The sequence below is a fragment of the Cydia splendana genome, chromosome 2 (assembly GCF_910591565.1).
Source record: "Cydia splendana chromosome 2, ilCydSple1.2, whole genome shotgun sequence".
NCBI classification, from domain to species: domain Eukaryota; kingdom Metazoa; phylum Arthropoda; class Insecta; order Lepidoptera; family Tortricidae; genus Cydia; species Cydia splendana.
Genome location: NC_085961.1, coordinates 17,265,120 through 17,290,054, shown reverse-complemented (window position 1 = coordinate 17,290,054; position 24,935 = coordinate 17,265,120). Strand labels below are relative to the sequence as shown.

At 34.1% G+C, this 24,935-nt stretch overlaps 2 long non-coding RNA genes across 2 annotated transcripts in view; both read left to right on the top strand.

The window, feature by feature from the left end:
* The window catches only part of LOC134805539 (uncharacterized), a 624,519-nt gene that overhangs the window by 288,318 nt on the left and 311,266 nt on the right, over positions 1-24,935 (top strand). The gene's annotated exons all lie outside the window — the stretch shown is intronic.
* Positions 7,408-9,744, top strand: LOC134799437 (uncharacterized). The gene is made up of 3 exons (XR_010145411.1): positions 7,408-7,561; positions 8,786-8,962; positions 9,608-9,744. It is a non-coding gene; the product is annotated as an uncharacterized LOC134799437 (long non-coding RNA).

Genomic DNA, 24,935 nt, shown 5'->3' with positions numbered 1-24,935 from the left:
TTTATTGGGTACCCATTTACTTGTTTTTATGTCAATGTCGACACTTATAATATAAAACTTATAATTACTAAAAGAGTTTTGAATTGAATTAGATACATATCAAAATCTACTAGACAAATGTATAAAATATGAGTAACTTGGCCAGTAAACAAAACACATAAACATTAAATAGCTAAGAAATATTTATTTACTAACTTAGTCATAGTGATTTTGAGATTTATGCATCTCTCTCTTTAAGAACACTTTGTTGCGGCGATGTGGTAATTATCCCGGTTGCATCATCTATTGATTTTGAGCCCATGGTTCACTATGCATATTGTAGGTATATACCTACTAGTGTAAAAGTATGTACTTGTACTAGCATGACCTTCTAAATGGCTAACAGAATTCTTAGGATGATTCTGTATAATATAAAATTGTAAGCCTATACGTGCGTTATCTATCTCCGCAGTGGCCACGCTTATAATTTCACAACCAGAAGGCGTATTTAGATATGTATAATTTAATAAGTATAATATAAAAGCTTTAATAATTTAATAAGTATATAAAAGCTCATGCCAGTATAACTTTATAACCGAAATGTATAACAACTTACCGTGATCAGAGTTCTTAGCTTATCTGGTTCGACTATAAAGATGTTGTTAGGTTAGCGTTGTAAATTAAAGTTCTGGACCCGTAAACCGGCGTCGACTCATTGGAATAAAAATAAAAAGTAAGTTTTTAAAAAACGCTAAGGTTTTTTAAGACATCCTTAATTAGAGAGATGTTTAACGCAAATTAAAGTTTTAAGGGCTTCACTGAGAGATGGGGTGATAATACTTTTTTCTTCGATGGAGATATTTTCAGATGACATTCTTATACCCTTTTGCCCTTTAAGTGAATAACGAGGCTTGTATACTATTACAAAATAGGTTACACAAAACATTAATAAATATAAATATATAAAATAATACCTACCTAAATGATATGGTAACTTTAACTTAAAGAAAGGAAACAATATAAATAAGCACCAATCTAGTCTTAAATTATTTTGCATCGACGGCCTACACCCTAATTTTATTGTAAGGCAAGAAGACATAATATATAATAATAAGACATATATTCGAGCATAAAAATGAAATTACGTTACAGCATTCGACTGTCGATCAGTAACTCTTAAGCTTAGAATAAATTTAAAAGTGGTAAAATTACTGTCTTGGGGGAGACTTGAACTCACTGCCTCTGGATAATAACTCTGATTAATAGCATCGTTTCTGCCTGTTAAAAATTAAATTAGTAACTCTTAAGTTCTATTGTTCTTTGTAACAACTTTTTTGAAGTGTGAGATAGACGGACAATAATGAATAGGTATCAGACATAAATCAGAGTGCCTACCTACAAACGCTCGTTTAACAGATGGACTAATAAATAAGTCCTCACAGTTACAGACGAAAGCTTATCAGCTGGCTGAACTCCGAATTACAAGGCATACGCCAGTGCTCCATTAGCGGAATGATATTCCCTTTAATGGCAACGATGGAAGTATTACACATATACCTACTGGATAAACACTAGGTACAGTCAAGGAATTTGATTTCTACCTACCTATTACCTACCTATTAGTATCTTGTCACCTGACAATCAATATGAAAGCCGCTGGGACTCTCATAATCACTAACACCTTATAAAACAAAGCCCCCGCCGCGTCGGTCTGTTTGTGTGTTTTTCGTGATAAACTCAAAAACTACTGAACGGATTTTCATGCGACTTTCACCTATCAATAGAGTGATTCTTGAGAAGCGGGTAGCTAGTAATATGCAATTGTCACTGAGACAAACAGAAATCTATTTTCTTAACCGTACAAAGTCAATTTTGCTGATCCTCTAGGCAGGGTTAAGGATGACTTTGGGCCCGTGTAAGAAACATTTGAATTCGTCTATGTCGAGATTACCAGCTCACAGTTTAGTAAACAACCGCAGTAGGCTGAGTACCTATCATTCACCCGCCTACCTGCAACAGAACTATCATTACGATTATATTATAGTTTTTTCATACCTACCTAAGTACATACAAATACAATGAAAACGGATTATTGTTATGTGAGTAAATTAACCCGTTTTAGATTTTGACAGTAAATATATTAAATGAATGAATGTAAAATCTCAGCAATGTAAAATCTCCAAAATACCTGCCTATAGTCTAGTCGACGAGTTCAATATGGTGAAAATTAGAAATTCTGCTCCTAAATATACGTGTGATATGTACCTACTTCATTTCATTGGATTCGGGATGTCTAGAAAAACATATTCGAAGCGTTTATTAGCTTATGAAAAATTACAAAAGTTATATAATGGTATTTCGTTTCGTACCTTTCTCTAACAGAAAGAGAGAAAGGTATATTTCTATATACTCGTGTGTAGAACAATTAGACGGTAACAGATACTTTTGAAAGCGAACTAGAGATTTGTCTCTATTAGGAAGTTTTCCAGAATGGCAGATACTATTGGCGCGTTGTTTCACCCGTTACTATCGATGCTAACTGTACAATAGTACCTAGTCATAGCTGAGCCAAAATCCAGTACCTACCTATTTCATGCCATTTCATGCTATTTCAGTCACCGTACTTATATAATTTTGACTAACTACCTTGCCAAGTCCACAAAAAATGTGTTAAGTATTCTCTTATATGTAAACACATATACACACACTACACTTAAGTAAAAACACCCTTCTTTTCCCTGGTTAGGTAGGTACTCTGCCTTACCTACTTTTCTTTATCGTGATAAGTTAATAACACTAATGGTATATGGCAAAAGAACTGCAAGCTGATATTATAAGCCGGAAAAGGTTGTAACAATCTTTTCTCGAGATTATATAGTGATAGCGGTACAGCCTGAAATTCGAGAATCAGCTGCAAATGGTGTTAAAGGTATGAAAATCAGCACGATTAATCTTTAGGCCATTTGAATCAATTTGATCCGTAGCATCAAAAAAAAAACGTAAAGGAGTTATGACGTCATCTTTTTTTTTATGGAAATATAAAAAAAAATGTTCAGAAACCTATCGTAAGTGATATTTAATGAAAGGGCATTTTAAGCCGGTTCTAAAAATATATCACATTATTATATTTCCGTCACTTGCATTCAATTAAAATAAAAATAATTTTCAACACATACCAAGTTTGGGATCCTCCAGTACGAAACCGTTGAATTATTTTTTGCAAAATATACCTCAAGTAATAATACCCAATATCCTCATATCTAACCCTAAGAAATTAATTTCGCAAATATTTATTTTAGTATTTTTTTCAAATTTTTTATTATTACAAATTGTGATCTATCAATCTATCAATGAAACGGCCTCCTAGCCTAGTCGATAGTGACCCTGCCTATGAAGCAGGAGGTCCCAGGTTCGAATCCTGGTAAGGGCATTTATTTGTGTGTTCATCATCATCATCACACAAATAAATGCCCTTACCAGGGCTTGTATATACAATACAAGTAATATATGTAATATTTGTACATTTGTGATGATGATGATGAACACACAAATAAATGCCCTTACCAGGATTCGAATCTGGGACCTCCTGCTTCATAGGCAGGGTCACTATCGACTAGGCTAGGAGGCCGTTTCATTAGATAGATTGATTGATCACAATTTGTAATAATCAAAAAATAAAAAAAATACTAAAACTAAATATTTTCGAAACTAATTTCTTGGGGTTAGATATGAGGATATTAGGTATTACTTGAGGTATATTTCGCAAAAAAAAAATTAATGGTTTCGTATCTGGAGGAGCCCAAACTTAGTATGTTTTGAAAATTATTTTTATTTTAATTGAATGCAAGTGACGGAAATATAATAACGTGATATATTTTTAGAACCGGCTTAAAATGCCCTTTCATTTAATATCACACACGATAGGTTTCTGAACATTTTTTTTTATTTTTCCATACAAAAAAAGATGACGTCATAACTCCTTTCCGTTTGTTTTTTTTTTTGGTGCTACGGGTCAAATTGATTCAAATGGCCTAAAGATTAGTCGTGCTGATTTTCATACCTTAATTTAACACCATTTGCAGCTGATTTCGGTCAACCGCTACTACTAATAACGAAATTTCAATGTGGAAATAATAATCTGTATATACCAACTATATTTTTCCCCACATTCAAATCTGGCATTCTATCTGTCGCATTTTTCATATCAAAATAGGGCATACTTAGTAATTGACCGAAGCGTAGCGAAGGTCTACGTTTTGACTCCGGCATTTTGCTTTTGTATATCCGGATGTTCTCCTCTACAGGTCACAATTCTCAACCGATTCTCGTGAAATTTTGTAACCAGATTCAATGAGTAAAGAATTTTTTTTTGTCGATCCGGTTTCTGGAAGTTTTCAAAAATGGAGGATATCATAAGCGTATTTTCTATTTGACACATATTTACATAGTAAATGGCAAAAGATGCAGAAAAATTGTATTACTGGTTTAGGCGGTATTTAGATATTTAGTTTTTATTCGAGAATGAGTAGCCGTATTTCGTCAGCTTACTAAGAACTACCATGGCGTATTTTGCAAACATTCGCATTTTTTGTTTGCACACAGAAAGTCTGGGTTCGATCCCCAGTAAGACATAATTTTTTTGTATTTTATTTCACTTAAACTTTGTATTTTTTTTATAAATAAAAAAAATCTTATTGTTGATTTATCAAACCGCTGTGTGGCGCTGTCATCGTGCACGGTCCTAATAAGCTATGCTCGCGAGGTCTACTACAGCTCACAGAGCCACTAGTAATAATAGAGTCCATCTTACGGGTAAGGAGGGATAACAGAATTTACGTTATAGTTACGGAACAGCAAATAAACTAAAATAATACTTAATTAACGCACAGAGGAAAAATGCATCTCCGACCGCTGGGTGTAATATATTCGGCTAGGATTAAATAATAAGCTTAGTATTATAATCATTTTAACAGAGACATTTCCTTTGTTCTTAAGCTTACCGTACCTAGGTATAACCATACCCATTAGTTTTATTTGTGCTACGTGCATGCCATGTTTTAAAACGCGCTGTTGCAGCAAATTATTAAAGGAAAGGCAGGAGAAATATTTAAAATGAGACTAAAATATTTTATGCATAAGATTTTTATTGTAATTCTTTTTCTTGTATGGCAAACATGGTAGGTAATTTTGTTTTAGGTATTAAGGCACATTGGATATTAGACGCGGATGACCTTATTTTGAGGGTAGTTTGTTTTAGGGATAGATATACTGATTTCTATTGAAGGTTTACAGAGATACACAGAAGGTACAATATAATAACATACTTTTAATGCGGTATAGGTAATGCCAGATTTAATAGCCCACCATCATGACGTCAGAATGGCGGGTCGTTTTAAGGAGAGATACACAGGTTTCTATTAAAGGTACACTGATGTACACGGAAGGGACAATAAGTTCATAAATATTTCGTTAAAATTCACACTTTATCGAAAAATGGTCGGGTCTATGTTTTAAAAGACCTATCCAACGAAACCCAAGCCATTGGGTTAAAACAAAAAATAATTTAGTTTTTATTTCACTGTTTTGTCGCCATTATTGATTTATATATCCATGCCAAATTGCAGCTTTCTAGCACTAGGCAACAACCACGGAGGAAAGCCGCGGACGGACAGTCAGACGATCATGGCGAAACTATAAGGGTTCCTAGTTAACTACGGAACCTCAGCGACACCTCTATATACTCAACGACAGTCAGGCCGCTCTCAAAGCGCTCGAAGCTCCCAGAGTGGACTCTAGACTGGTATATAATGGCGTCCAAGCCCTGAACCAGCTTGGAAGGCAAAACAGAGTGCAACTGGTATGGATCCCAGGGCACGAGGGATTCATAGGCAATGAAAATGCAGATGAACTCGCCAGAGCCGGATCTGTAAGTAACCTTATAGGTCCGGAACCATTCGTGGGGCTCTCACAGGGAACCATCACAACGGCTATTAAAGACCATACCAAGACCAAACACCAGGAAGAATGGGATAGTCTGACGGGTCTAAAGCATGCAAAGCTCTTTATGCAAGGAATAGACTCCGGCTGGAGCAAAAAGCTTTGGAAACTTAGCAAAAGACAACTCCAAATCATAACGGGGGTGTTTACTGGCCATTACGGGGTCAAAGGATTTCTGGCCAAGATGGGACACTCTGACAACACCGATTGTCGTATGTGTGGCGAAGAGGAAGAGACAGTAAGACACTTAATGTGTGAATGTCACGCCCTCGCCAGACAAAGAATGAAGGACTTTGGAGCAGGATACCTGGAACCAAAGGACTTTAAAACGCTACCCATGAGCTCCATCATCCGACACATGGATATGGTGGGAAAAGCTCTTGAGTAGTTGACGGATCTCTTCTAGGGGGTAACTGCACAAAAGATCCCTATGGGTCGAAGTGTATCCGCAAGGGCCCCCGAAAACAATAAGATAAGATAAGATAACTACGGAACCCTAAATGGGAAGGGGAAGGATGACAATATTTTGAAATATTAAGTCTGCAATAAGTTAAGAACTTAACCGACAAACTACACATAATATAGATGTAATCGATCCACTGATGGCAAAAATCTACATAAATATGTATTTAAATAATCATTTAAGTAGAAAACTTGATTTATATACAGCGTGTGTCTCCCACCATTATTATGGGTTTTACAAATGATTTGAATGTAAATATGTAAATAATATAGGATAATACTAAATGAATACAGTAATATGTTAACAAATTAATATTATTAATGTATTGACGTATTATTGTATAGAAGGATGCAATATTTGTACACCTGCATGCAGGTTGAATACGCATGTACTATTATTAATTAGACCCATACATTTTGAAGTAAAAAAATACTCCAGTTATATGTAAGAAATCCGCAACGCAGGCTTCGTCCGGTGGCTACAAATGCAAATCAGCAACGTGCTTCGTCCCAAACATACCAAGGATGATATCCGCAACCGGCTTCGTCAATTAGATTAAGATCCCATGTTAACTGTATTATGACAAATAAAATATTGATTGATGGGGTTTTAAATACAGGGTTCGATTCTATTCGCTAAACTGCTCTACTTTTGTTACGGGACCAACTCCGAAATCGCAACAAAATATTGACTCTTTCATTCATTTTGGCTAATCATGATGTAATAAGTATGGAAAAGCCAACATTTTTTTTGCAATTTCGGAGCTCGTCCCGTAGTAAAAGTAGTTCGGCTTAGCGAATTCAATCGAATTATTTTATTTAATTTAATGCCCCATAATGGACGGCACGCTGTATATGTTATGATTGTGTTTAGGTATATGTTAATAACTTGAAGATATGTTCTTTTAGTGTTTATTTTAGCATAACCTTGTTACCGGTCTGAAGGTGTATAATATTGTTTTCTTGTTGAAATAGACGAATAAACACAGACTAGACAACTTATATAAAGTGCGCTTAAGGAAATCTCCAGCATTAGGAATTATACGTGATACAATCATGGTGTCTGCCAAGATAATCTCTTTGTTCGTTTTCGTAACAATCATTTCCATGACCTTTGGAGCGGGTAAGTTCCTCCATCAAGTAAATTATTAAGATAAGGTAAACGTACTGGTGCTCGACGCGGTCCCAGTACATGTCATCTTAAGTCATTTGTCAATACAGGTGACATAAAGGTGTCATTTATTGGGCATTAGCATGACGAGCACTAGTACGTTTACTTTAACACAATACCGTCATCAATTGTAACACTTTGCTGTTGTATGTGCGGCGTTATTTTAATCTACATAGGTACATACAGGCCGCATTCTTCAACACATTCTCGTGAAATATGGTGAGCAGATTCGATAATTATATGGATATATGTTTTGTCGATTTAGTTTTTGGTAATTTTTGGGTCAGGTCTACAGATTACAGAGCAATTATTAATATTTGTTGCATGTTAAACCAAAGAACGATCGTTTTGCAGTCCAGAAGTAGCGATTCTGATTAAAAAATAGTTTTTTTAGGGTTCCGTAGGCAAAATGAACCGCCGTACCTAGTCGTTTTTTTTATGAAATAATAAATCTACCATTTATTTTTTAAGGAAGTACATTTTTTGTTTACAGTAATTGCTCGAAGTGACGCCCTTCTTGTGCGATACATTGACGGGCCCTCTTAAATGTTTCTAAATGAACTTTTCTTAAAATTTGCTGTGTAGTTAAAAAATACATTTTAGATTTATTATTTCATAAACGGTAGTTTTATTATTTTATTACAGTTTATTATCGCAAATAATGAATCTCAAGCAGTTTTATCTCTTACGACACCGACGTTCTTTGAGGGTTGAGTCGTCGTACTAAATGTATGGGATGAGAGGGTTTGAAGTTTATGTTTGGGATATTTATGCTTTTATTCAAAAAAAAGTTATTAATGTAATTTTACTCATTGGGTAACGCACTTTCCATATCAATTTGAAGTTTTCTGATATCTGTTATATTTACGGAATTATCGCCTGGTTACACTTAACGATTACAATCTGTATATGGTACTCCAGTTAATAATGTAAAACATGGAAGATATTTTGATTACTTGAAATTATCCCGCAGTCGTAATTGGCCCCCTGCACCGTGCCGCACATTTTCTGAGAAACTTTGTTTACCATACCAGCACTGTTTAAAAACAAAATTGTTATAGTGAATACGTGACTTTAGTACTTAGAAAGCTGTAGTTAAAGATAAGAAGTTTATTCAGGGAGGAACGTTTAAAAAGCCCGTATCAGAGTGTAAATACCCATGCCGTCCTATTATAGCAGCCGACGGGTGCTCTGCCGATGAAGTTCACGACGCTTGCAGCGCCCACTGCGAGCCCACTTGTGAGTCACACGAGGCCAACCGGTTCTGCACCGCCAACTGCCTGCCTGGCTGCAAGTGTCGCGAAGGACTGCTCAGGAGGAAGGACAGACAATGCGTTCAGCTCGAACAATGCTGTAAGTTCGTATCCTTAAAGTCCTTAAATCATCATCTTTTATACGTTTTAATGGTTTTAGGGCTCCGCATCAACATCAAGGAACCATTATGGTACTTACTGTGTTTCTTCTCATATAAAACACTTAACACGTTTATGAATCAATTTACTGCATTAGCAAATATGGTACTTCATTTTTAGTTGAAAGCGCACATTTGTTTCATAACTAGTTTTCGTAAAGTACTTTGGTGAATACTAGTTTTCATTAACTATTCAAAATTAATTTCGGTTAAAACTACTTTTGACTAGGGAAAACGCGTTTTCATAATACTCGATGGGTAAAATCCGTTTCCATAACCGAAAACAATATTATACTCCATTAATAGGTATTTTATTATTTTCAAACAGTTGGCAACATAGCAATACCTACAAGAACTTAAGATAAAGATAATCATAAGGCACTTTAAATAAATCTCTGCTTTGGAATTTCTCGTACAGTCATGTTGAAGAACCTTATTATACCAAACTCTTGAGCTGATCAATACTTTTGGGCCTTTTATCGCAAACTTTTACAAAAATGCAAGTTCATCTTTCGGTTCAAGCGTTTTCTTTTTATAATATTTATTAAGTTCGGCCACACATCTCTAACTTATTGTTTTTTTTTCAGAAATAATTATGAGTTCGCCCACGCCTAGCTACGCCACTGAGTATTTAACTATAGCTAAATAAATATATGCCTGTTATGACAATTAAAATCATGTTTAGTATAAACTGTGTGATTTTTCTTTGTATTATATTGCCTAATATATCTTACAACAAGTAAATAATATAATGAAGTTGCTTGTGAATACTTTAGACCTAGCACAAGAAGGGCGCGACAGTGTTTCACCCGCGAGATAGGTTAGTTAGACCTATGTATGACCACATTGATTTGTGTTAAATGCAAGTTGATACATCAGCCGTTTGCGTCTAGTAGCAAATTTACAAACTCGTAGTTAACACTAATCAATTGTAAATCGGTTCTATTGGTAGGTATGTATATAGACGGCGACTGTTCTGGTTCAGAATTGCATTCAAAAATGGTTTCAAACGAGTTGCACAGGACGGTTTTCTTTGTCCTTTATATTATACCACTCTTTGCTCGTAATCAAATTCTGAAACACCAAATTATTACAGTTCTTCTTCCATGCGTTGGCCTTTTGAATATTTGCAGAATTTCATAAATTGACTGCTGTAACGACGAGCTATTTTAATTGCTTCATGAATACAGAGGGAAGTTTGTGCGAGAGACCTATTCTACGTTTGCGTTCTAAATTTTGGCAACAGACAATCATCAGTCATAAAAAATATGATCACAAAAATGAAACATTATTATCATAGATTATTCTGACTAGTTAAACACCGCACCTACTAGTAGCAACTTAGCTTAGAATAAAAAAAAAAACAGTACAGATTCGAGAACTTAGTGGAATGCGTCTGCATTATATTATTTTGTATGGCTTGTCCCGCATCACATGGCGCTCGTCTATACTATATACGTATCATGTCATGGTCAATAAGCGCGACCATAATAATACGCCTGCAGCCTTACGTTATTCACAAACATCTAAATAAATTTGAATGGTTTATTTTTGAAATGCTAGAGTTTTTAAAGTATTAGCTTCTACTTACAGTCCCCAGCACTAATATGTTACACAACGAAGGCCGCAAAAATATGTGACGCGCTGTTATTGCACTACAAATAAGACCCTGTCATATATTTTTGTGTAACATATTATAGCTGGTGACTGTACAGGCAGCGTCATAAAGTAGGTTGGTAGCATCTAAATTATTCAAATAGTTCGGTACACCATTATAATATGTGGCGTACCGAACTATTTGAATACTTTGGGTAGCATAGCATCAGCTACTATTACGACGCTGACTGTACAAGTAGGTGAGTGTAATAACATTTCCATGTACCAAATTAATTGCCTCTCTAGAATACGGCCGAGGCACGACAAGTTTGTTAACATTTAAATCTTCACTAGGCCCATTGTTGAACGAACTGAGCGAGCGACTTTAGTGTGCTCAAGCTCATTTACATAGACAAAGGTGAAATAAGGGAACAATGCTTGTATGTACAAAAGGCCGCACAGTTTGCGTGGTAATTACAATATGCTTCCTAATTTCTACACGTTATAGACTTAAAAGATGACAAGCTTCAGCGTTCGTTGTACGGACCTATTATTCGGATTGGAAGCGTTGAAGCTGTAGTTTTTGGGTGTGGCTTCGAAGTTGTTCGGTCTAAGATACACTTGTAACTTACGTAAGTAGGGACAAAGCTATTTGTTAGAATGATATAATGATTGCATCTCTCATTCTGTAGTATAGTTGAGTCCCTACTTACGTAAGTAAAAATTACAAGTGTAACCTAGGCCTAAGTCTGCTCTTGACTTCCTTACACGAGTCAGGCTTATGAGGATTCATCTATATATAAAAATTTGTGTTACGTGGATTGTGTTCTGACGATAATAATAGGCAATCAACGAACAATTGATACCTATAACGTGTTTGAGGAGATTCATATAGATAAATAAACAATATTCACATATGGGTACGTATCCGAATATCCCTTATTTAATCAAAGTCAATATAAAGGATTATTTAGTTTTATTTCACTCCAATGGGTTTTAATACCAGGACAAAAAAAGACAGTAGTATGATTCCCTCTGCTTATGCTCCACTGACAAGACACTCTTGTCAAACTATATACATCGACTAATAATAACCAATATGTAAATGTACACCAGTGGCGGCGCGTGGAATTTTTCGCTAGACAACTCGGAGCAAAAAAAAACACCTACATTAAACACCTACATTATGTACTTATTTTTTCATGATAAGCGAAGGTAAAGTAAAGCGCTAGGTGTGTCCTTGGGTGCGTTCTTTTGCAGTTAGTGTATAACCACCTTTGCCATACTTGTCATCACTGACGTCACATGAACAGTGTATGTCGAGTATGACAAAAGCGGATTCCTACTCCTAAATTCCTAACAATCCTAACTAATAAGTTTTATGCAAAAATTTCATTTTTGGTACAAGCTTTTATCGCTGACTATACTTTTCTTACGACAGACAACTAATACTCATCGAGACAATTCTAAAAACCCCTAACACAATTAGGTTGCGTTGTTTCATCACAGAGTTCTTATGGCGACCTCCTGTCTCCATCATCAGATCAGTTCGACAGTATCATATTATTGTATTGTCATCAGAACTACATACAGCTGCCAATTTTCATGACGCTACGATCCTTGGAAGATGGTTAAATTAGTTACCTTAGATTCCATTACATAGTTACATACAGGTCGACCTAATAAAAGCTTGTTAAAAACAAGGACTGACCTTGAAACACCTGCACGAACAATACGCAACACTTATAACACTCAAAAATTCACTGCTTTAGTCTTTATATATAAATATATGCACAAAACTAAGTAAAATCTCATTAAAACCTATAAAACTCTAATAAAAACAAATCTTGGCAACAACCGGAATTGTGTGTTGTCATAATATTATTCCATTTTCACCCACGACTTCCAAAACCTATTACTACAAATTTATAAACAGTACTTTCTTTGAAGAAACCCTCGTTATCAAATTACCTTAACTAAACTTGCGACTCCATAATATTCTTGGATTTTGTAATAAAATTTCTTTTTTTAAAGGTTTTTTGAAAATTTGGTATTAATGATAGCAAAATACAATAAAATTTTACCCATTAATTCAATTCAATGTTGGTATGGCAACATTAACCACACGAGCGGCAAACGCGACTCGATTCAAAATTGTGAAACATTACAGTCCAATATAAATCTTACCTTTTTGTATTTAAGGTTTAAATTCAAATGAAGCAGCAAGTGAATACTTGCGCCACTCGCGGACTTTGACTGTGTGCGTGCATTTTTCCAATATAAACCTTATATTGTTACGTTCAAGGTTTTTATTTAAATGAATAACTCGATACAAAACCGTGTTATTTTGAAGCGTAAATACGCGGACTTTCTTTAGCGAACTTTGTGAGCGTGTGCGTGAGTTTTCGTATGTGTGTGGTGGCTCATGAATGAATATTCAAGCTTAAACTTAGTTGCCCGCGCGCCCGCTATGATTAGTTGAAATTTAATCAATAGTGAAGCTTTAGTAAATCGTGTTATCGATACCAAGGTAATACGTAGTGTTTTCATTATGGATATATATGTAGCAATATATTTTAGGCAAGCCGGTGGGAATCGGGTTGTATGAAGCCGCCGCTACTGATGTACACTACCTTTTATAATGGCTAGTAAAAATAATTGTATAAATTATTTAAGTTTATATTTTTTGTTCACTAGACCTAGAATGAATGAAACAATGAAATAATAAATAGAATGAAAGAATTTTTTGTTAACTAGAATGTAAATATGATAAAATACGTCTGTGGATGGTAATATTTTGGCAGTGTAAACAGAGACTGTTGTTGTCATCGCGTCAGGCGCCTTGCATTTGTCTACGTCGAGATTGCGGCTCGTGTATATTTGCAAGTGCGGAAAACAGGATTCCTAATTTGTCACAAGTACGAAAAATTATATAAGTATGCTGTAGAGGTTGATAGTTAGGTACAACTACTGACAGCTAAATAAAAGCAGCCTGCAGCACTTTATAGGTATACACGTGTTGTAGGTACAACACAGCAGTAATCGAATCTATCTCTATCCACGTCATGACGTTCTTATCTCTGACGTGACGCGAACTTAAAATTTATCTTACAATTCTCACCAATTTATCGATTATCGACTCGTCTAAGAAGTTTCCCAACAGCCTTACTGATTATAAAGGTACAACTTTTGATAGCACCCTCCCACGACAGTGACGAATTTTACAAGGCCTCAGTGATATTAACACAACTTTTAAAATTACGGTTTTATATATTTGGGCTGAATTTTACACTCCTCCAACGTATTAGACTTTGTCAAAATAAATCTAAGTAGCCAAAACTTGATGAGTTCAATAATAGAGTCGCCACACGATTAAATAAAAATAAATCCGGAGAGTTTCACTGTCCACCTTCTGGAATTACCTATACATATAAATATTATAGCATAGTACCACTACCCAAGCCACTAAGCATACCTACTGTGGCACTAAGTTGATTTGTGTAAGATTTTCCAATATTTGTTGATTTATGAGTCTGTTAAACAGAGAAAGACTATGATATTGCTTGGTAGGTTTATTTTAAATAAATTCATTATTTACGAACCAAGATTGTCATTGAACCGGACTTGAATAGGGCAAAACTTGCACAATAGTTTAAAATAACAAAATTTTAAAAGTAAGATGAATTATAACGACCTGCCCAAAAAGTTATTTTGAGTGGAGCAATTCGAGATAACTTTTATTGCCAGTAGTAAAATCGTATTATTGCTTTTAAAACATTATTAAATGTATCAAAAAAAGGAAAAGTGTTCATTTTGTTGCCAAAAATATAATATTAAGAATATTAAACAAGTTATTGGATTTAAACCAGTAAGTGAAATTGACATATTACGAAATAAAAATACAAGCACACACCTACAGTTTGTTTTGCAATAAAACATTGTCGACATTTATATTTCAGTATTTTTGGTGATATTTTCTAAGACATCTGAAAGTAAATTAAATTTATCCTTTTTTTGTTTTAATTCAGTATTTGTATGTAGGTAACTACGAATGTGAAATATAAAACTTGTACATATTATGCCCGTAAATTAGTTAATAATATCCCAACACCTTCATTACAAATTTTTCAAATACCTACAATCATTAATTCCAAAGTTCTGTAAGACGAAGACGTAGAGCAATAATTGAACAATGTAATCCTGTAAAAATTCTTTATTTCAATACATAATAGGATGTTAATTCCATCAGCAGCATTTACATGCGCGCAGACGAATCAATGTAATTTTTCGTTCTACAAAGTTTTAGGGATCTGGAGCTCTTACTGTATTTTGTTACTTTTATTTCAGCATTATTAAAAGACAAAAAATATACATATTAATATACTAGGCCAATATAAACAAACAATAATATTATTAACTTAAAACTGAAGCTAAACCTAAAAATAAAATGAATGATAGCGGACTTACAAGAAGTCTATAATAGTTAATAGGTCATAATTTTATTAGTTTGTCTGATACAAGCGCTCGTTTAGTGATTGAAATATCAGTCCTGAAGAAAGAATCAATTAAGTGACCTCGGTAAAAGACGGCGTCTTTATAACAGTTTGCGGATAACAAATGACGGTCAAAGGTCGGAAATGTGAATGAATACTTCTTTAGCAGATCATTTTGGACCTTTGAAATATAGGACAGGACTGGCAATTCATTTAAAATATATCGGTTATATTGCGCACCTTTAGGACAGGCATGACTATAGTTTAATATGAATATGTACCTAGTAGCCAGTATGTGTAGGCAGGTAACTGAAAAATAGATATAGGTAAGTACATGGAACATATGGAAAACATTGTTTCTTTTCAATGATAGTTTATAATCCTTCAAAAATAGGCCACGTAAAAAAAACTGTTTTATTGTGCAAAATACTAATTCAAGCACTTAAAAAACCACTCGGTAGGTACTCATAAATACATAATTTATCATGCATTCATTCGTACCAATTTAAATTAAATGGTACTACGTCGGTATCAACTTATCTTTTCAAGTAAAACCGAAGGTTCTTTGAAGTCTAAGCTTTCTACAAAACTGTGAGGTAGACGAATCTGGAAGAACTTAGAACAATATAGACTTCTTACTTAACTAAGTAAATAAGTACTTATCAACTGTTGGAACTTTTTAGAAGTCTAACCTTTTATAAGACAGGTGAAGTTTCACAAATAAGTTTGCCTTTATAGGCACTATCAAAAACATTTGATATATTTACACACTAGTCTGTTCTGTTGCCTGTGACTTCGAACGCCATGTAGTAGTAGGTAGGTACCTAGTATACGTATGTCACTATGTATGTATGTCTTTCTGCGAAGTTATAAGTTCCCCAATAAAAAAAATGTTCTCGATACAAACCTTGTCAACCCCTTAGAAGAACTTACCAAAACGCAGAAATTATTTTTATTTTCCTCTAGTATTACCTTTAAATGAAGTTTAAAGTATCATGTTCAAAAATATTTACACACGCATAATATTCTTAATTAAATGATACATTCAGGGATGAATCTTCATAAACTCTGAAATATCTTTTATTGTTTTCTAATACTATGATTTTCTAAGAAGTATCAAGTCCCTTAGTCAAAAAACTATTCGTACCAGATATAAAATTTTCAATCCGTTTTTATCTCCTTAGGAAATGAATTTTGATCAATGCTGAAATTGATTGATGAGAAATTTTGCCTCTTTACGAAGTTTCAAGTTCCTTGCTCGAAAAAAATATTCGTAACCGATAAAAACTTTCAACCCAGGAGATAAAATAAAATTTTCTAAAATGCTGATATTTACTATTTTTCTTGTTTTCTAATATTGTGTTTATCTACTAAGTTTCACATTTCACACTTTAAAAAATAAATGTCACTTCTGATACAAACTTTCGCCCCTTGTTAACCCTTTAGGGGATGAATTTTCAAAAATGCTGAATTCACGTTTCTTCTATTTATAAAAAAATATATATAATGTAGATTTGCGTCAGGTTTTCTTTTAAGACATGTAGGTACATATTGTGCATGACAGACTTGGGAACATAATTTCCGAATAAGCTATGTTATGGGTAAAATTTAACCGTATTATATTCGGTATTCATACATTTAATTTCCAGGAGATCAAATGTATAAAAAACAAAGGTCTCTTAAATTTTCATCGATTTGTATTATGATTACAGTAGTAACCTACTTTTAGAGCGTTGCAGAAAGCCAAAATCCTCTTGAATAGGGTAAGACAATTTTAAAGGACATCAAATATATTATAAAGGCTCTCGACCTCAATAAATTGATCTGAGTCAACATAATTGCGGGAAACGAAGTGGGTCTACACTTCGGGAACATTGACAGTTTTATTAAGGACTTGTGTCAACGACTGTCCAATTTTGGGAAGGAACTTTAATTTCGAGAGAATATTAGAGAAACGAATATTAATTTTGCTTGCTAGGATTAGATTTTTATTTATGGAAACATCTGTTTATTAAAAATAACGTTATTTTCTTACTTGGAATAGCGTTGTTAAAATATTATGAAACAAGGAAAAGGCAGAGTAAGATTTTTAGATTGGCGTGACAGTAAATTAGTTTATCTACACTCATATCATATTATAAACACGCACCTAAAAATATATTTTTACTTGTTTTTACTTGCTTTGTTTATAAGATGATCATTATTTTTTTGACCCGAATGAATAAAGAATAAAATGAATGATAAAAACTATGGTGTTAGTACGCGCAATGTTTCCCTGTGTTACATCTCTGCTTGCTCCAATATTTTCATCCGAAAGAAAAACCAACTTTTTAACCATGGGTCCAAAAAATATGAAAATAACGAGGGCAGTAGAGCTTAATAATTTTGACTTATCGTAAAAAGGCTTCCCTTTTTATTTTATTTTAAATCTAGCAGCTATTTAATTTTTAATTAGAAATACCTAGCCAATTGTTTCATATTGTATCATGTAACTATTAAAAAATTAAATCTATCATACTTTAAGAACCACAATTGTTCGAATGTTAAAGTGAAATAAATATACAATTGAACCAAGAGGCTAAAACTAACGACCGAAATTATCCAACACGACTGAAATCATCTAATTACATTTAATTATCAAATAAATGTATTTCAAAGTAATTTGCATGTATTTGTTTCATCGATCAGGCAATTTGTTACCTAATCACGTCCGTGCGTATAACATCTCGCGAGTAAAATGAAAATACTGGCCATGTGGCGCAACGGATGAGGGATTATAATGCGTTATTAATCGTTAAAAATATTAAAAAAGGTTATTACGTATCTAGAAATAGCCACATTTTAGTTTAATATAGAAGTTGCTTATTGAATGCTGCTGTAAACTAAGTCCCTAATTACCGAAATAATCCCCTTTATCTCGTTGTCCTGCACAATATAGTATTAGTATTTTAACGATATAGATAGATCTATATTAAAAGTTTCGTTTATTACTAATTGAAATTTAATACACCACGATTACAGTTTAGCTTCGAATTTATAAACTTTTTAATTATTTTCAATAAACTCGATTTTCCATCATAGTGCATCCAATTATTAATATCCGCGCGCAATCAATTACTACGTTTTCCAGTAGAAGTGATTAATGGTATAATAGTTTATTAACAACAAACAACAACTGATACTGATTATCATAAACGAGTCGTAACAGTTTAAATTTTAATAACAGTTTGTTATAGATATGAGATTACTCCTCAGGCCACTAATTATATTGCAATTATGGTTCGAGGCCATTCGTTCCGAAACCAATAGCTATTTGTAGCAAATGCTAAACGTCTGCCTCTTGCTTAGACAATTTAATTTTCACTTCTCATGCTCAAAAAGTGCACCTTTATGTCGTGCGACATAAAATCGTATTTTCTGCTCTAGAGCATAAAGTAAAATCATCTATTACGACCCTTATTGACTTAGCAATAAAGTCCAAATTCTACCATACAAACTGCCAGCCCTGCCGGCGCGCCCCGACCGGCGCTCTCCCGATCGGCGTGCCCCGCGCCTCCGACCGGCCCAAGAACAATTTTCTTTAGTCTTGAATAAATACGTTAAAATAACCTAAAATATTTGATTTTTTGTATATTTTCCTCGCAATCGAAGTGAAAAGCAGAGTGTACAACAAGGGCATAAATGTCCATTTTTACCCTCGTCTACTATTTTGGTCTTCGCTTCGCTCAGACCAAAAAATTGCCTTGGGTAGAAATGCGTCACTTTATGCCCTTGTTGTACAATCTACTATTGTTTCGTTTATTATTTGTACTAGGTTTAAATTGATTTCTATTTGTCTAACTAAGTGTACTTACTATGCATAAGTAGGTAGGTACCTACATTAATCAATGCATTAATTATTTTATATTTATTACTGGCTATAATCTGGGCTTGATTTTAGTAATGGTAAAACTTTTTATTTTTTTATTAGACTACTTTGGTGTCCCACAGCTGGGCAAAGGCCTCCCTTCGTTTTCTTTACTCGAAAAACTATAATAAGAAAATAAAATGAAAGTAATTGCAAGCAATTGTAAGTAATCGCGAATCAGTGGCGTAGCATGAACTAATCTAGCCGTGGGCGAAGTCGCATCTGCGAGGCCCTTTTCTTTCACTGTGCCCGAAGGGGCCTCGCGCGAGGCCCCACTTGGGGCGCTAGGCCGTGGGCGACGGTATATTTATTAAGAAATGTGAACGCTAACGACTAAACGGTGATTGCCTTTTTCGCTGATTTTGCACTACGCAGTCTTAAGTGAAAATCGAAAGTGATTTCGTATTGTAATTACAAGTGTCGAAATTATATTAAAAACATTAAAAGAGGATTTAATTGTTATAAAATTGTCAGAGCCAAGACAAACTTTCACACCAACGAAGAAGCGGGCATAAGCTAGCGTGAAATAAATCCCGAGAGGAAATGTGCCTCTATTAGGGGAGTACAGTGGAGTGTAATTATTTACCCGCCTCGTTCAGAACTGAAACTACTAAAATGTAGTTTGACATTTGTTGGAAACTTACAGCGTAGGGTCAACATGCAAACTGAGTTCGGATTTACTGCTCGCCAAATTTAAGTGTTGGGCACGGTTCCATTTAAAAATGTAGCTAGGTAATGTAATTAATTTACGGTTCTATTCGGGAAATGAATAGAGATTCACTAGACATGAAATAGCAAAAATATGTGACGTTCCACGGCAAAAGGTACCTTATGGCGGCTGGCGCCGCGATTCGGGAAATGAATTAGAGATTCACTAGACATGAAATAGTAAAGATATTATCTTTACTATATCGTATCTAGTTAATCTCTAATTCATTTCCCGAATCGCGCCGTTAGTCATCTCTTACTTACACAATTAATATTATGACTAGTTTAGAAAACCATCTATAAAACAAATTGATCATGTTTTAAATTCAATTGAAAGGTTTAAATCAAGTAGACTAGGTTTTTTGTGCGAATAAACCTCTTTCTTCTTCAATACCAGTTAATCATATTATACAGCCTATGTGACCCTCGCCATAGAAATGAATCAAATCATACCCCCATTCACCAAAATTTGTTTCATTGCGTTGAAGCTACGGTGGAATATATATACGACGCAAACATATCCATTTAGATACTTTGACTATTTACCTCGTGTTCATGAAACTTGAAAAGTCTCAGAGTTATCACAGGTTTCATCTTTTTTGACGAATACAAAGGAGAAGGACAAAGGTAAAGAACACACGACAATATTTATCTGTATGAGGCTTGTAGGACGTTCATGAATATTGTTATTAGGAATAAAACAATCCTTATTAAATAAAAAAAAGTTATGCAACACAAAACAATACGAGTACTCTCTAGCGCTCGTAAATATTAGAAAAAACATGACATACAGATTAAGCATATAAATTAACTATTGTACAGGCGGTCTTATCGCTAAAGAGCGATCTCCTTGCAGACAACCTTTAGTTAATATGTTTGACAGCTGTTAATTACTTTATCTCACCTATGTAGGCGTACCTCGCAAACATAGCCACTGACTGAATTACACTGAATTATAGCAAGCAGTGGACATGGCCATGTCAAGTAGCCATAAAAACTTTAGTCCTAAAAAAATAAAAACAAGACAAAAAAAAAAACAAATTAGGTATTGGATTTTTAAGCAAGAAATGTATCAAGTACAGAAATAATGTACAATGGCGTACTAAATGATTGAGCTATGTAAGTATTATAAGATTATGAAGCAGATAAATAATAATCCCCTTATTCATAAAACTTTACGGGCTTGATTTAGTTAAATTATGTTTTATCCCTTTCTTACAAATACATAAGTCAAATTTACAGATAAAGACAAACGATTATTAGTTAACCAAGACTTGTAGCGCGTTTATGAATAACTGGGTAAAAATATAGGTTACTTATATTAAAATGCTATCTCTACCGGATAAGCGGCTTACCAGTTACAGGGTGATCGCTGCTCTGGCGGACCGGGTGAAGTTTTGAATAAAAGGAATAGTGTGCTACTGCAGTTTTATCCAGATAAAGACTTACATCCGCACGTTAAAAGTGTTGTACAAATAGTCGTTATAGTCTAATATTAAATTAAAGATATGGTTTTAAAACATACCTACCTCTATAATTAATTTCAAATCCCTACGGGATACTTAGGTATAAATATTTTGCGACTGTTTTTTTTGAGGTGTGCTATAAAGAATATTCAATCTGCTACAAACTATATTGCATATAAAATAATTTATTACATTGGGCTACTTACATTAACTAAGAAAAAACTACTTTTAATTTCACTGACCGAGTGTGTTGACTGTACTTAAGTTTAGGTACCAAACTTGGCTTAAGACTTAACACGGCACCAAGAACTTCTCAGAGTCAGAGGTGTACGTATTTCTAAAGACAAACCTACAAACATTCTCGGATTTCAAACACAAGTTCGAAGCTCAGTCATGTATTTTGCACTAGCATGGCCTCTGTTCAGCGACATCAATTTTAAACAATTTGATTCAAACACTTGTCATTAATCATTATCAGCAGTTATGGGATTTTAGGGAGCAAAATTAAATGTCAGGTAGGGATTGTACTCTTACTCCTTCCTAGTTTTTTTGTCCGAAATCCGATGTCCGATTCATTTATTGATCAGCGAGTCCTAAGAAACATTTGATCTCACATTAGTGTTAGCATGTCCATGTACCTACCCAAAGTACATTATTATATTTCACAATGTAGACTAGACTGCTCATGCAAAAATAAACCTGTAGGTTATTACGCCGCTCATGATCCTAGACTGCATCGGCACTTACCATTCAGCTGAGATAGTAGTGAAACCATTAGGTACCTTTTTCAAATAAGAAAAAACAAAACAAATCTGTATTATATTTCTGATTTCCCAAAAAATGCAAAGGACTTTAGAGGTGGATTAGCAGTTACTTTTGTGAATTTACTAATTACGAGTATATGCTATCTTTCAACTTTTACTAGGTACAACAACTTTGATTAGTACCTAAATACCGGATTATTCAGTAATGTGAAAATTGGATACCTCCTTTATACATAAACGGTTGTACTTACTGATACGATTAGTAAATATATAACAATAATTTGATAATTATATATTCCATAAAGTAATTTTACAAAAGCCAAAAGAAACAGTGATACAAACCAACACTTCCAACACCCAGATAAAAGGGCTCAAATAATGAACAGATCTTAATCAAACGCGATATAAACCCATTCCAAGCCCAAGGGCTGCCATAAAGTTCCGTACAGGCCTCGCAATGGGTTTTATAGGGCAAAATGCAACTTTTATTGTCTACTCGTGATCGAGTGTTTGTATGTACAGATAATGGGTCTAAGGGAGGACTGACAAATTATCGATAGTCATTTTCCAATCTGAAGTCGTCAACTTTTTACACTTTCCGTTTCTAAGATAATTAAATATCGTTAAAAATCACAAGTGATAATAACACATGTTGTATGCAAATTTCAGGTACGAAATAAAAGCTTAGGTACATTTAAAAAAAATTATTAGTGGATTTATACATTTTTGTTTGGCCATCAATTTCATTCCCACAGTAAATATTAAAATAATCTTTCCTTTGGCTACATGAGTAGAGAAAATTCCAAAACTTTACTGTGATAATTTAAAATACGCCAACTATGTCGAAATGCCCAAAAGTTTAAGGGTTCCTTAATTTAGTTGAAGTATAGTATCTACTTATTTATACATGTAAGTAATATCAAATCAAGAACGAAATTTTAAAGCTTGAATGCCGCTTTTGATCCCTGTTTCGTGCGAATTCTCGCCAGTCGCCAGCTCAAGCAAATCTACAGCCATGCCTTTCAGTCCTTCGATATCTAAGCGGATTTATCCTGCTAAACCTTTTTGACGAGACGAAGCACGATCATCTGCCATTCGCTCCTTCACATTCGAATTCAATAGGCACTCTTTGATTGATACTAAATTAATCTTTGATTAAGTGCAACAAAAATTACACGAAAATATGACAAAAATAAAGCGTTTATTATTCATTAATATTGCTTACAACTAAATACATAATTATAGTCTGCTTCCACATAGTGGTTTGTTGGCAGACGAGGCTCCTATAAGTTTATGTAAGCTAGGTAGTTGATATTTAAACTTATCTACTTAACCCTTAACGCATGCACAGATGCTATTAACCCTTTGTGTCACAATTTTTTATTAATTATGCAATTTTTTGTAATAAAAGCGGGCAGCAGTATATGGCTTATGATGACTAAAATAAGTGAAAAAAAATTTTTAGTCAATTTTGAAGGGGATGTATGTAAATAGGTGGTTGGTATAGATGACCACCAGGACGAAAAGAGTTAATAGCTATTAAAGTTCATTTTTAAACAAATATTTTTTGTTTATGACATAAATTAAGAGGTAATCTTTTTCTACTAGTCGACTGTAATTCTTGAATTAAGATTTCTTATACCAAACTGCAATTGGGTATTTTTAATGTATGAGCTCCCAACTCAACTATAATATTCATTTCGATACAGTTTAGTCAACTATAATGAAATTGACCAATCACAGCTCGCCGCGATCAAGAGGACGAAACAAAACCATAGCTCAAATTAATTATTTTAGGTTGTATAGTAGAACCAATTGGTTCATAAGTCAAAAACGCGCATGTGACACCCTTAATATAGCAACATCCATAGACTACGAAAACCACTTAGTGTTGGTTGTTAGTCTCCATAGGCTACGGTGGCCAAAATCGAGAAAACAACTGTCTAAAAATTGAATTTAGCACGGAGCGAGTACCAAAGCCTCATGAGTTACGAGAAGGTGTCGTTGACCATCCCGCAGTAGGGCGCGGGGCGCGGCGGCCGGGTCGCGTACCAGTATGAAGGTATCGCGGCTGCTCGCAAATCTTAGCTGTATACTTTTGGTTTGGTTTGTTTGTATGATTCTACTAGATTAAAGTATTATTCTTGTTGACTAGTAGAAAAAGTATTGTATACAATAGTGATATAATCATGCTTTTCAATCTCGTACCTTACTTAGGTACTCGACTGAAAAACTCTCTATTATATCACGATTGTATAAAATACTATAGCGTACAGTATAAAAACAATTAATGTATTATGTACTTATGGTTTACATAGGTTGTATTTGACCTTTTATTTAATTAAATAGACAATTGCTTAGTTTCTTTTAAAATGTATTATGTACAAGTACAGTATTTGTTTAATTTTTAGTTTTATTTCATTTACTTTTTCATACTAACTTAAAATATCATAATCAGTGTCAAATCGTAGTCAATAACATAGCGCCGACGTTATTTATATAAACTTAGCTAGAAACTTTTTTACCCACTTAACAAACTTGCCTGACAATTCTTCATTCATTCATTAGGTATTTGTGTCTTGTAATTCTTAATTACGCCCCCAGAACTTTAATTGAATTGCATTAATTTTACATTTTAATATCGATAAACACATGATAAGATTTTAGCTAAAGTGCATCACTAGTCGAGTAGGTACCCCTTGTTTGTCTTGTGGGCAACGGAAATGGAAAACCATAAACATAATGAACGCAGAGGTCTGTGACATCACCACGACAAATTGATAGCGATCACTCAAATAAATATGTCGTTACGATTTATTACGCCATCTTATGCCGTTGTAGTGTCACAGATAGGTGCAATTAATAAATACAAAGGATGCAAGATGGACTCAATGGACTGTGTATAGACTCAAGTTTACCCGGGTATAACTAGTATTACCCGAGCCTTTTGGGTAAAGTCCGAAAATTTATTTGTATTCGGC